The 13,882-nt window shown below is 43.3% G+C and overlaps 1 long non-coding RNA gene across 4 annotated transcripts in view; it reads left to right on the top strand.

Annotated features, from left to right (window-relative positions):
* Window positions 1-13,882, top strand: part of LOC147572454 (uncharacterized) — a 26,338-nt gene extending 12,456 nt beyond the window's left edge. For 3 of the 4 annotated variants that reach the window (XR_015245935.1, XR_015245933.1, XR_015245934.1), the window contains 2 exons: window positions 1,328-1,464; window positions 13,473-13,882. This is a non-coding gene — a long non-coding RNA (uncharacterized LOC147572454). Of the gene's footprint in view, window positions 1-1,327; window positions 1,465-2,580; window positions 5,179-13,472 lie in introns of those variants that run through there. The other variant, XR_015245936.1, reaches the window with a different exon arrangement.

The following is a 13,882-nucleotide window of genomic DNA, read 5'->3' as shown; positions in this document are numbered from 1 at the left end:
ACTTATTTTTCAACATATTGAAAGATATTCTTCTCTGTCAGGCTCTATTAGGATGGTAATTTTTCTGTATGGAGCATGCTTTAGGGGCTCCCTTTGCTGGTTCCCCCTCACGTTCATACCTCTACTATAGGAGCACCTCAGAATTCACCCCTCGAACTGCTTTTCTTTCTGCACGCTTGTATGGTGTCTCATCTACTCCCGTGACTTTAAATCTCGTCCATTTGAGCCTATGAATCCTAAATATACATTGTCAGTTGGGTTCTCCCCTGAACTCCTGACACAGATGACCTATTGGACATCTCTTCTTAAAGATGGAATAGTCACCTTAAAGTTAAAACATCTCTAAGTGACGGGCGCCTGGGTGGCTCAGTCAGAATCAAGTGTCTGACTCTTGATTTCAGGTCATGATCTCACGGTCTGTGAGTTTGAGTCCTGCATTTGGGCTCTGCACTGGCAGTGGGGAGCCTGCTTGGGATCTTCTCTCTTCCTCTTTTCCTGCCCCTCCCCTCCTCATGCTCTCTCTCTCTCTCTCTCTCTCTCTCTCCTTCTCTCTCAAAAAATAAAGAAACTTAAAAAAAAATCTCTAAGTGGATTCCTCACATTCCCTGGAAAATTTGCTTCTCTCACAGTCTTGTGCATTCCCAAATCCTTCCAGTTGTTCAGGCCAACTTTAGAGCATCATTGACTCTTCTTTTCAACGCTCACACTGTGTAAAATCTAGCAAATGCTCCAAAATGCACCCAGAATCTGACTACTTCTCACTACTTTGCACTAAGAGCACTCTGGTCCAAGCCATGTCCAATGTCATTTAGGGCAATAACAGCCTCTGAACTGGTCACCTTAATCCCACTCCTGCCCATCTGTCTTACGTAGTCTCAGTAAAAGTCCAGAGTAATCATTTTCTTATTTTTATTTTTTATATTATTTTATTTTTTAAAGTTTTATTTATTTATTAATTTTTTTTAATGTTTACTTTTGAGAGCGAGAGCGAGAGACAGAGACAGAGCATGAGCAGGGGAGGGGCAGAGAGAGAGAGGGAGACACAATCTAAAGCAGGCTCCAGGCTCTGTGTTGTCAGCACAGAGCCCAACGCAGGGCTTGAACTCCTGAACTGTGAGATAGATCTTGACCTGAGCTGAAGTTGGATGCTTAACCAACTAAACCACCCAGGTGCCCCCAAAGTTTTTATTTAAGTCATCTCTATACCCCACTTGGGGCTCGAACTCACAACCCTGAGATCAAGAGTCGCATGCTCCAACCAGGCTCCAGCCGGGCACCCCCAGAGTAATCCTTTTAAAACACGTGTTTTGTCACCCCCTGCCCAAAGCCCATAGATCGCTCTCTGTCTCACCCAGAGGGCGAGCCCAGCACTCAGGATGGTCTCGTGTTATGTGGTGCATCAGCCTGTCGCTGTCCTGACTCCCATCTCTAGTCACCTGGCGTCCTTACTCCTTGAAACTCCAGGTATGGTGTTTGCCATTCTCTTTGCATGGATAGGTACTCCCCAGATTATCTGGAAGCAGGCCTAGCTACATACACTGCAGTGCCCAGTACAAAATGCAAACGTGGGGCTTCTTATTCGAACTTCATTAAGATTTTCACGACTGTGACAGCAGAGCCCAAGCCCAGGCACAGGACCCTTCTGGGCAGAGTCTGGAAGTTTCCCTCCTTCAACAGCTTCAGGACTTTGTTCAAAAACCATCATCATCATCATCATCATCATCATCTTTTTTTTTTTAAGCTATTTTTTTTAATGTTTATTTATTTATTTTGAGAGAGAGCAAGCCCGAGCAGGGGAGGGGCAGAGAGAGAGGGAGAGAGAGAATCCTAAGCAGGCTCCACACTGTCAGCGCAAAGCCCGATGTGGGGTTTGATCCCATGCACCGTGAAATCATGACCTGAGTTGAAGTCAAGAGTCAGATGCTTGACCAGCTGAGCCACCCAGATGCTCCCAAAACTCATCTTCTTATTGAAGCCTCTCTCCCTGATCACCCTGTTTAAAACTTTAGTACCTACCTCTGCACCTAAAACTCCTTATATACCGTCTATGATGTCCTCTTCCTCTTGGGTGTTTCTTACCCTCTAACACACTATAGTTTACTCACTTCTTTTGCATTTTTTCTGACCTCTCCCTGGATTAGAATAGATGAGACCCGGGGTTTTGTCTTGGTCAAAGCTGTTTCCCCTGCACCTAGAACAGCGCCTGAAAGAAAGAAAGAATGGGGGCGCCTGGGTGACTCAGTCAGTTAAGCCTCTGACTCTTGATTTCAGCTCAGGTCATGATCTCAACAGATTGTGAGATTGAGCCCTGCATCAGGGTCTGGGCTCACATTGCAGACCCTGCGTGGGATTCTCCCTCTCTCTCTGCCCCTCCCCCCACTCACGTACTCTCCCTCTCAAAATAAGTAAATTAAGAAAAAAAAAAAAGAATGAATGAATGAATACATTGATTTTGCAGTCCTCTGGTAGAAAAAGCCAAGCTTTGAAATCCGTCCTTTAGAGGGAAAATTCTGTGGACTTGCAATATTTGTATAAAAATAACACAAGTCGCTTCCATTTACTTCCTTTTTTTTACCCCAGGACATGCTGGGACCACAGAACAGCTGGGCCATCTTGCCTTCTAGAATTCAGGCTCTCCACACAAGCTTTGTCCTAAGCACTTCTGCCTCTCCTTTTAAGGTTCTAAAGTTGCCATTGTTTTGAATCCTTTGCTCTTTTTCCCTTTGAAAAGTAGTGTTATTGATAATACTATGGTTTGGAATTCACAAGTTATGAAAGTGAAAAGCCTTCTGTCCTTGTTTGTCCAGTCACCTTGTCCGATCCCTTCCTTGGAAAAAACCAATTATCTTTCAAGCCCCCTGTGAATCCTCCCAGAGATATTCTATGCAGACACTGTACTGATAAATGCTAGTGTGACGTGTAGGTATGCTGCCTTCATTTTTCATGAAATGGTTCGAGAATAGCGTATGAGAACGGGGCCATTTCTGTCTGTCTCCATTTTGATTGAGGCTCCAAGACTCTGGTTTTAAATACTCCTTGTTTCTCAGCAAGATGGCAGGGGGCCTTTGCAGTCCTTGGAAAAGAGTCCTGAAAACTGGTTTTGCAAACTTGGAACCTTCACCATTTAGGCTATAAGAGAATCTGGAAAGGTCAAGGTGGAGTCAAGATTGATTAAGAGCTTTTGCCTTGGACTTTGAGTCCGAGGTGAGTCACGCCTATTCCCACAGGGAAGCACGCTTTTCCCTGAAGGTGGTTCTTCAATGGAGGGGAGTGGCTTCCACACACAGGGGGCGATGGCCATGTCTGGAGACATTTGGAGTTGTCCTGACTGGAGAGAGGCTACAGGTATCCATTGGAGAGAGGCCAGAGATGATGCTAAATATCCTGCAGGGCACAGGACAGTCCCCACAAGGAACACCAAGTACACAGCCTCAAATGTCACTGGTGTCGAGGTTGAGGAACACTGGCCCAAGGAGAGGGGCTGCTTTGGGACCACTTGAGGAGCAGGGAGATGTCTCTTGCAGTTGGTGAACACAGGGAACCACTGTTTGGCCCACATGCGGAGGCGCTGAGGCTGCCTTGCTGTGTTCCTGGTGCAGAGGTGAAGTGAGGCTGCTGAGTGGAGAGGGCAGCCTGTGCTCCCGGCACGTTTGATAAGAGGGAGCGTCAGGGGTTCTTGTGGAACGAGATAAGGACTGTGATGGCAGAGCAGGACTGCTACGTGGAGGGAAGAGTGAGCTCAGCCGGGGCTGTGGAGGGAGGAAGCCGTCATAAGTACTAACCTGTGCCAAGGGAGCCACGGGGGAGATACATCCAGTTGGGATGGGGAGAGGGGAGATGTGGTGTGTGGTTGTCTTTGAAACACCTCCCAAAGTGCTTCAGGAGAGCATGCGTTTGGCTCAAACCCCTGGAAAGCCCAGCAAGCGTCACATAAAAGTTTGGCTGTCACTGCGATGGCACACAGAAAATAAAATGCAGAGCTCACAAGAAAGACCCTATTTGATTTGGCCCCTGCTGACCTCCCTAATTTCATTTTCTCTTATTATTTTGAACCATGGTGGACTTCAGGCCTTTCCTCAAACGCACTGAGCCTGCTCTGACCTCAGGGCCTTTAGGCTTGCTTTCCTTACCACGTAGCATGCTCCTCACCCCCCCCCCCACCCCATTTTTGCATCATTGTTTCCTCTCTTTGAGTCTCTGTGCACAAGTCCCCATCTCAGAGAGGCCTTTCTTGAACAGTCTACCTGAAACAGGCAAATCTCTGGTTAATGTCTCCTGTGTTTGCTTAATTCTTAATCCCTAACCTTTTATGATAACGTATCCACTTACTGTGTCTCTTCTCCATTATGATGTAATAGCCCAATAGGAAGACACTTGATCTGTATGTTCCCAGGGTCTAGGGCCATCTCAGTGTTTGGTGGGTGTCCAATAGATATTTAGCTAGTAAGTGAATGAATGAATATTTGAGCAATGCTGTTGTGGTTTGCTGAGCTATTCGATTTGGCTTCTGATCTGTGAGTGAGTGGAGTCTCAGCCCTGCCCGGAGACAGGCTCTGGGCCTGCCCCCTCTCTGACTCGTTCTCTGCTGTCAAATTCCCTGGCCCTGGAGCAAAAGACAGCCATGCAGGGGAATAGAAAGACCAGGCCGCCCATTTCACACAGCTTTTCAGATAAAAAGCTAGTTAGGACCTTAGCTGTAGTCACCCCTCCCTGTTTAAAGACCCAAGTGAAAAGTTGTGAATGAAAAGGGAGTAATGACCACCTGTGTCCTTTTATTTTATTTTTTTTAAGTCAAGTATGTCTGTTTTGTTTATATTTTAATTCAATACAGGCATATTTTAAAATAAAAAATATTGTTGCTGTTTTGGGAAACCTAAACGAGGGGCACAATGGAGTAAGATTGTCCCCAATTCTGTTAGCAGGCATTATTATTTTAATATTTGTGGTACACTGTTGCCATCTTTTTTATCCTATGAATATAGAAGAAAATATATTTTTAAATGATATATTAAACAATTTATCAAAATGGCATATACTCCCAAGTAATGTCATGTCATATTTTATGGATGTATATTGCAATGTTGTATGATGGCGACCCCTGTTAATTGTCTTCTAATTCCCTCCCCAGTCCCAACAAACAAAACCTGCACACACGAATCCTAACTGTTATCTGTGGGTCTATCCACTTATCTATCACTGCATCTACGTATCTATGAGTTAATATATCTGTTATTTATTACCTTTGTATGTTTTATGTTTTTATCATTCTATGTTATCCTTGTATCGATGTACTCGTCTTTCTGTCTATCTATCATCTATCTATCTATGGGTCTTTCTCTATGCATTTATCTCCCTAGGTATCCATGTAGGTATCTGGGTATCAAAGTATCTATCTTTCTATTTATGCGTCTATCATATATCAGTGCTTTCATGAATCAACCAGTTATCTATATATTTATCAATCTGTTATCTATCTTTGTATCTATCACTATATATGATATATAATAGTGATATATGATATATAGTGATATATGATATCACTGTATCATACTGTTTATTTATACATAAACGTGTGTGTGTGTGTGTATATATATATATATATATATATATATATATATATATATATACATACACATATCCATTATCTGTTGCTTATCTCTGTGCCATTCTTTCAGTTTTATTTACAGGACTTTCTTTCTGCCATGCATGCTTTGGCACCTTGCTTCTTTCACTTAGTGCATCTTAGAGATCTGCGCGAGCACTTCAAGAGCTATCTTCGTCTCTTCTTTGATGATGCCATTGTATTCATCATAAGGATGTTCCAATAATACATTTAGAATTTCTTTTATCCTTATTTTATTGTGCTATATGATGTACACACACACACACACACACACACACACACACGACTTAGATCCTGCTCAGGTCAAAAAATAGAACATTGCTACCACCCAAAGGCCCCCAGTAGACTTCTACTCAATTACAGCCTTATCCTTACCTAGTAGAAGTCACTCTATCTTGATTATTGTGATAATAATTTTCTTGCATTTAAAAAAAAATTTACCGTTACGGATGCATTTCCATAGAAGGTGGTTTACTTTTCTGTTTATGAGCTTTAGTTGGATGGAACCGTACTTCATGAGTTTTGTTGTTTCTTGCTTCTTTTGCTCAATGTTATATTTATGAGATTGACGCATGTTGTGGCAGGTAGCTGAATGTATTCGTTTTCATTATTCTATAGTAGAATTCCATTGTGTAACTTAATCCCACTTAAAAAAAAAACAATTCTAATGATGGTGGACATTTGGATTGTTTCCGCTTTTGGGCCTATTGTGGAAAATGCTTTTATGAACATGTTTATTGAAGTATTTTGATGCTCATGTGTACGAGTTTTTAAAGATATATCTCTAGGACTTGAATTTCTGGGTCAGGGGTGCATCAACTTCACTAGGTAGTACCAGACTGTTTCTAAACATTAGCACCCATTCTCCCCACACCCCCAAGAAGAGGACACTTCCCATTTGCTCAACAACCTTGCCAACATTTGGCATCATCAGACATTTAATTATTCTTACAAGTTTCTTGCTGATGGACAGTCTAGTCTCTCTCTCTCCTTTTCTCCCCCTTAAAATTTTTCTTTTCTTCTTCTTCTCCTCCTCCTCCTTCTTCCTCTTCCTCCTCCTCCTCTTCCTCCTTCTCCTCCTGCTCTTCCTCTCCTTCTCCTTTTTTTTTTTTTTTTTTTTTTTTTTTTTTGCTATTACAAACAGTATAAGGAACCCAACCTCATAGACTCTCCTGGCAAGCTTTTGTAAATATGCCTAGAGTATATCTCTTTCTTGGTGGAAATGCTAAGTCAAGGTGCTGTAAATATTGATAGCTATGGTCAAATATTCCTCCCCATGTTTATATCCCTCACTTTATGTTCCCACAATAGGACACGAGAGCCTAGTTCCCCCACATCTTCAACAACATTGGCTGTCCTTAAATATTAAGTGTCTGCCAATTTTATAGCTCTTTTGTTTTGTGTTGATTTGCACCTGTCTAGTTATTAGTAAGTTTTAATATCTATTCATTTGGATTTCATGGCTGAAACTCCTTTTCTTTAAAAGCTGCCGGTTCTTATCTTTTGCCCATTTTCATACTGTTTTCTCATTTTTGTCTTAGCAGCTCATACATACTTTTTATCAGTTGAGGACATAAGCCCTTTGCTGCCAGATATTGTTGTAGCTGTCTTTTCTCGTCTAACACTGGTCTTTGGACTTTGTTCAGGCTGCTTTTAGTCCATAAAAAACATTGTGTATTTAAATTTAACCAATTGTTTACCTTATGGCCTCTCTGTTTTTATATCCTTCTTAGGAAGACCTTTGCGAACGTGCACTCGTGCTTTCTTTTTGAAATTTTGTGGTTTATTTTATGTTCAGCTCCTTGACACATGCTACATCTTTGATAATTTGGATTTAAATCTTTGAGGCGCCAGAAAGGGAAGCATGCGGCAGGAATCCAGCTTTTCCTTGCTAACAATTTGTCAGCGGATCCGTGTTTTTCCCCCTCCTTGTTTAAAATGTCACCTTTACCAGAAACTAAAATGCCATATGTATTTGGGTCTATTTTTGGATTCTCTATTTTGTTTCACGGATGTCTGTTTTTTTCCCCCCCAGCATTAAAACAGTTTTACATTTTGCTCACTGCCTGAGTTTTACTAAGCAGAAGCATTCTTTTTCCTCAACCAAAGAGTCAAAGCTAAACTCAGGCACAAAGCATACAGGCAGTGCAGTGCATCCGAGCAGGGCTGTGTGGAAGGAAGGTGAATGTGTGGCCACTGGCAAAGGGTAGTGGGTTGTAGGTGCCAGGCGTACAAAGGTGTAATGTTCTTGTAGATTCTTGATTGGGAAGGAATGCTCTGTGCACACGTAAAACTGCACGTTAGGCAAATAATACATAATCGGCCCAGTATCTTGGGGCAAAGTCTGATTTCATTTGAAAGAAGTCGTGTACCTAGTGACTCGCTGATTAATTATTCTTAATTTAAGTGGTTAACAGTGCAACCAAGCTGCAGGCATCTGGTTTCCCATGGCTGCGGGAAGGAGGTGAGCAGTGACCTGCTTCACAGAAATGGGAACTGATGTTGTGAATCTGGCTGCCTTCCACCTTGGAGAAGTGGCTCTGTTTTCTGGAAAGAACAAGGCCTTTAAATAACCCAATATGCTTTAATTTTACTATTTTGGATGGTTAGCTCTCTCACAGGCACGGCACCCATCCTTCTCTTATGTGTAAAATGTTCATGACCGTAGTTCAGGCACAGTTGTTAAATAAATGAGGTAGTACAGGCAAGCCACAGTCCCGGGGCCACCTGATCCTTCTGGCCTGTCTTGGAGCAGCCACTCTTGGACTCTTTTTATATTTGATTTTTCTCATGGTTGCCTCCTTACCTCTGTGTATTATATGTGTGCTGCTCCTTGATACATCAATTTTAATTATTATTATTTTTTATATTTTTTAAGAGAGGGAAAGGGGCAGAGGGCAAGGAAGAGAATCTTTTTTTTTTTTCTTCCAATGTTTATTTATTTATTTATTTATTTAGAGACAGAGAGTGTGAGCAGGGGAGAGGCAGAGAGAGAGGGAGAGAGAGAATCCCAAGCAGACTATGCACTAGTGGAACCCCAATGCGGGCTCTATCCCATGAACCATGAGACCATGACCTGAGCTGAAATCAAGAGCTGAAGGTTTAACTGACTGAGCCACCCAGGTGCCCCGAGAGAATCTTAAGCAGGCTTCACGCTCAGTGCTGAGGCCAGTGTGGGGGCTCGATCTCACAAACCGTGAGGTCATGACCTGAGCTGAAATCAAGAGTCAGATGCTTAATCGACTGAGCCACCCAGGTGCCCCTGGACATTGCTTCTTGACTGTATGGTATGACAGTTGACCTTCATCACCCTGAACCCAGGCCCTCTCCACACTGTACAGTTAAATAACCTTCCTCCTTCTTCCATGAAGAAGCCTGTGTGCTGTGTGCTCCAACCCTCTTTGCTGGGATGCCTTGTGCCCTTTGTTACATGCCCCTCTTCGGAATCCCGGCTTTCCATGACATTCTTTCCCAGGGCTTAGCCTTGATGGTCCTAGGACATTCATGGGAGTTCAGCCATGGTCCATCTGCAAGTCCTCTGTGCCTCTCCCCTACCCTGCTGAGTGCTCCATGGCGCTGGGGCCTGACCTGCTCCGACTTCTCTCTCTCCCTCATTGCTGGTGCCCTTACTTCATCAGTGACCCTCTTTTCACAGCAGCCACTTACTCAGGCTCTGGGCCAGAGATATTCTCCTAACCTTTGTCCCCAAGGCTCTGTGGTTGGCCTTAATAAGATCCATTTTGAACATGCCTAGACCCTTCCAGTGCCCACAGCCTGGGAAGTGATCTCATCCCAGGAGGTGTCTGCTCTGCTCACTTAGCATCATGCCCAGGTGTGTGAGGTGTGAGCTGCTGGAGCAGCACCCCAGGTGACCCTGGTGACACTGGACCATCCATCAGTCTTGTGGGAACACCTGTGAGAGGGAGGGAGGTGGATCGCTGTGAGAAAACAGACTGATGGGCGGATTATTGACCGATTATACTAAGCTGCAGCTTAGTGGTGCGGGGTCCTAAGTTAGAAGTAGGAGGGGCACCAGGCAGGGTTTTCAAGGGGAGCTCCCAGGGCACACCTCCTTTCTAGGGGCCAGCATGCGGGCTCTGAAGGCCATGGTGAGCCACTCCCAGAGATATGGACGGATCAGAAGAAGGTGATGCTGTCACGGGGCCAAGGGGAGCCCATGCAGTCCCCCAAGAGACTTACCATTCAGGAGGGAAGAGAGACTCATAAATAGGTAATGACAACACAGGTAGTAAATGTTCTGGAACGATGCCTTGAGAGTGTAGGCATGGGACTCAAGGCACCCTGCCAGCTCTCTCTCTCCACTTTCTCATCCCTCAGGTGTTGAAAGCCCACGGGTTGCAAAACCAGTTTTCAGGAACCTCTTTTCTGGGCCAGCATCAAGATGTGGGAGTGGTTGGTGCTCGGTGAAAAGACTAGTGACATCTATTGCCTCCTGGAGGACCTGGTGGCTGGAAGGCAGGGGTGCAAGGAGAGGCTTTCTACCTGTGAAGGTTTTGAACTGGAAGCTTCTATTGCTTACCCATAAGTGTAAATTTACTTAAAAATACAGCCACAAATTACCAAAAACCCCTTTGAAAGTGCCAGGTAGGGGACCTCAAAAGGGGAGGCAGGGTTGCATAAAGGAGGAGCTGAGTGAATCGATTCAGGGTCTGGACACGTTGCAAGATTATCAGGGAGACCAGTACCTGCAGGCACATGCACGTCCCAGGGCGAAAACCAAACCAGATTGCAGAAACTTGTGCTGTTTTCACATAGATGTGGCAAGTCCCTGGGATTGGCCTTTAAAACCGGAAGCTCTTCTCACCCAGCGACGGGTCCTAAAGTTGGTGTCATACTAAATTTTCCACACCAATGTAGACAGGATGGGAAGGGTCTGATTGCAGCATTGCAGGTCCACACCGCTCTGAAGGCCGTCGGGGCTTGGGTATCTGCTGATCTCAACGTAGCAATCGCATACTTGATTGAGACTAATGAAACCCAATCTGTGAAAACAGCTGGGGTTATACATCCAATCTTTTTGGACCACTTTCTCATGAGAAGAAATAGATTTTACATTGCAACTCAATATACATGTTCATACACAGATAGATATGAAATAAATTTTCATAAAATCATACTTCATTTAATTATGTCGGATGGACTAAATTTTCTGTTCTATTCTTTCCTATTTGATATTTTTATGTTTTGTTTTGTTTTGTTTTTTTACTTTTTTATTTTAGAAAGAGAGAGAGCATGAGTGGGAGAGAGGGGCAGTTAGAGAGAGAATCTTAAGCAGGCTCTACATTCAGCATGATCCTGACACAGAGCTCGATCCCATGACCTTGGGATCATGACTGAGTCAAAATCAAGAGTCAGATGCTCAAGTAACTGAGCCACCCAGGTGCCCCTCCTGTTTGATATTTTTAAAAGCTGGTCACAGCCCCCTAAACTGACTTCATGGTCCATTCCGAAAAGTTTGGAAAATCCTGAGCTGGGACAGGTACATGTATACTGATTCATGATATAAGAGATATATTTTCTGTTAGGTCACTGTCAATAAAAGTTTGAAAAACATCACTAAGTCATGTCCCTAATATTTAAATTTGATCTTGTCAAGATCTCTTCCATTTTGTTTGTTTGTTTGTTTGCATTCAAGGGACTCAGTCTTAGGGCACCGGGGTGGCTCAGTAGGTTGAGCATCTGACTTTGGCTCAGGTCATGATCTCATGGTTTGTGGGTTCGAGCCCCGTTTCAGGCTCTGTGCTGACAGCTCGGAGCCTGGAGCCTGCTTCGGATTCTGTGTCTCCCTCTCTCTCTGCCCCTCTTCTTCTCACGCTCTCTCTCTGCCCCTCCTCTTCTCACGCTCTGTCTCTCTCTCTCTCCAAAATAAATAAACCTTAAAAAATTTTTTTTAATAAAAAATAAATAAAGGGACTCAGTCTTAGAAATATTACAAAAAATGCAGACTCTTCCAGTGCTTTATAAAAATTTGTTTCATCCTGAGTTTTATGGATACTACAACTTTGCTTTTTTAGAAAAAGTTTTATGACCCATGTGTGCATCCCTGAACACTAGAGTTTAGTTGTTTCAGTTTAAAAAAATGATGTCTTTTAAATCTCTTTTAATCTATAACTTTTCCCCCACTTTTTTCTCCCACCTTGCATTTTATTTATTGAATAAATTGGATTGCTTGACTGATAGAGATTCTTATAGTCTAGATTTTGCTCCTTCCATCCCATGGTACACTTTAGCATGCTCTCTTGTCATCTGTCTTTCCTGTAAATTGGTAGTTAGATTCAGAGTTTTGATCGGGTTCAGGTTTTATTATTATTATCTTTTTGGTTAGAGCACTTTGTAGATGCTATACTGTTCTTCCATCAGCCAGCACATAAAATGTTTACTGTTTGTGTGCATGTGTGAAGTGCGTGCATGTGTGTGCACGGGTGTACATGTGTAGGTCTGTGCATGTGTACGTGTGTAGGGGTGTGTGTGTGTGTGTGTGTGTGTGTGTGTGTGTGAGGTTAACTACCACCGATGCTCAGCGTATGTCAGGAGTCACAAAAGGTTATTCTAATCTAATCACTTCTTCACTTATTAGTACAAATACATCTATTAAAAGAACTTCCTTCTACTATTTGGTTACCTAATAATTCAGTTCACACAGGAAAGGCAGAACAAACATCCGTTTCTTTCCCTTTATTAACCATTTCTCAATAATATGTTGCTCCCTTATCATCCATCAAAGATGATCAAATAAGGGAATTTTTATTTATTTATTTTTAAGGTTTATCCATTTATTTTGAGAGAGAGAGTGAGCAGAGGAGGGGTAGAGAGAGAGGAGAGAGAGAGAATCCTGAACAGGCTCTGTGCTGTCACCGCAGAGCCGGGCACAGGGCTCGATCTCACAAACCGTGAGATCATGACCTGAGCTGAAATCAAGAGTCAGATGTTTAACCTATGGAGCCACCCAGGCGCCCCATCACATAGAGTTTTTTAAAAAGTAATTTAAACCCATGGATCTAAACATATCTGATGCATTTCAGTTGATTGCAATTATTTTTTTCTCGATGCACCAATTATTCCTTCTTTACCAATGAGTGGCTCCTGAATCCTGTTCATACCACTCTAATGGGCATTCATAGCTTCATTCTTTTCTTTTTTTAACTTTTTAAAAGTTTTTTATTTTTTGGAGAGACAGAGCGCGAGCAGGGGAGGGGCAGAGAGAGAGCGAGACACAGAATCCGAAGCAGGCTCCAGGTTCTGAGCTGTCAGCACAGAGCCTGATGCGGGGCTCAAACCCACGAACATGACATTTTGACCTGAGCGGAAGTGGGATGCTCAACAGACTGAGCCACCCAGGTGCCCCTATAATTTCCTCATTTTCTTTTTTCTTTTTTAAACTTTTTAAATGTTTATTTTTGAGAGAGAGAAAGAAAGAGACCCAGAATCCAAAGCAGGCTCAAGGCTCTGAGCCATCAGCACAGAGCCTGATGCAGGGCCTGAACTCAGGAACCGAGGGATCGTGGCTAGAGCCGAAGTTGGACACCCAACCGACTGAGCCCCCCAGGCACCCTGTAACCTCCTCATTTTCTATGAGGTGTTCCAGACTCATCTTTATCTTTTCTGCCTCAGACCTGGAATCAGCCATTTTTTCCAGAAGCCATGTTTTTTTTTGTTGTTGTTTTAGTGGTAAATATATTTCAGGACCACAATATTGGCACTAGGAATGTTCACTGATACTGAGTTGACCATTTTTATTGTGGACTTTTCAGTGGACAGAGCAAGGGAATATTTTAGATAAAATAGCTCACAAGTTAATACTGATACTTCTCTATTTCTTTTTTTTAAGGTTTATTTATTTTGAGACAGAGAGAGCGCACCAGCAGGGGAGAGGCAGAGAGAGAGGGAGAGACAGAATCCCAAGCAGGCTCTACACTATCACCGCAGAACCCGACGCAGGGCTTGAACTTACAAACCAAACTGCGAGATCATGACCTGAGCTGAAATCCAGAGTCAGAAGCTTAACCGACTGAGCCACTCAGGTGCCCTGATACTTCTCTATTTCAAACTCAGCATCACAGCGTTTTAACTTTGTCTTTTATATTTGTGTCACCTTTCTTTGTGACCAAGAACCTCGGTTCTCAAGAATGGGGGTGGGGGTGGGGGATAATAGGATCATGTGACGTAATCCCTCATTTGTCTTTCATATGCTTCATACACAACAGTCTCGCTGTCAGTAAAGTTCTATCAAATATTTCA

Source organism: Puma concolor, chromosome E4 (genome assembly GCF_028749965.1).
Source record: "Puma concolor isolate L17-30 chromosome E4, mPumCon1.1.hap2, whole genome shotgun sequence".
Lineage (NCBI taxonomy): Eukaryota > Metazoa > Chordata > Mammalia > Carnivora > Felidae > Puma > Puma concolor.
This window is presented reverse-complemented; position numbering and strand designations above follow the sequence as displayed.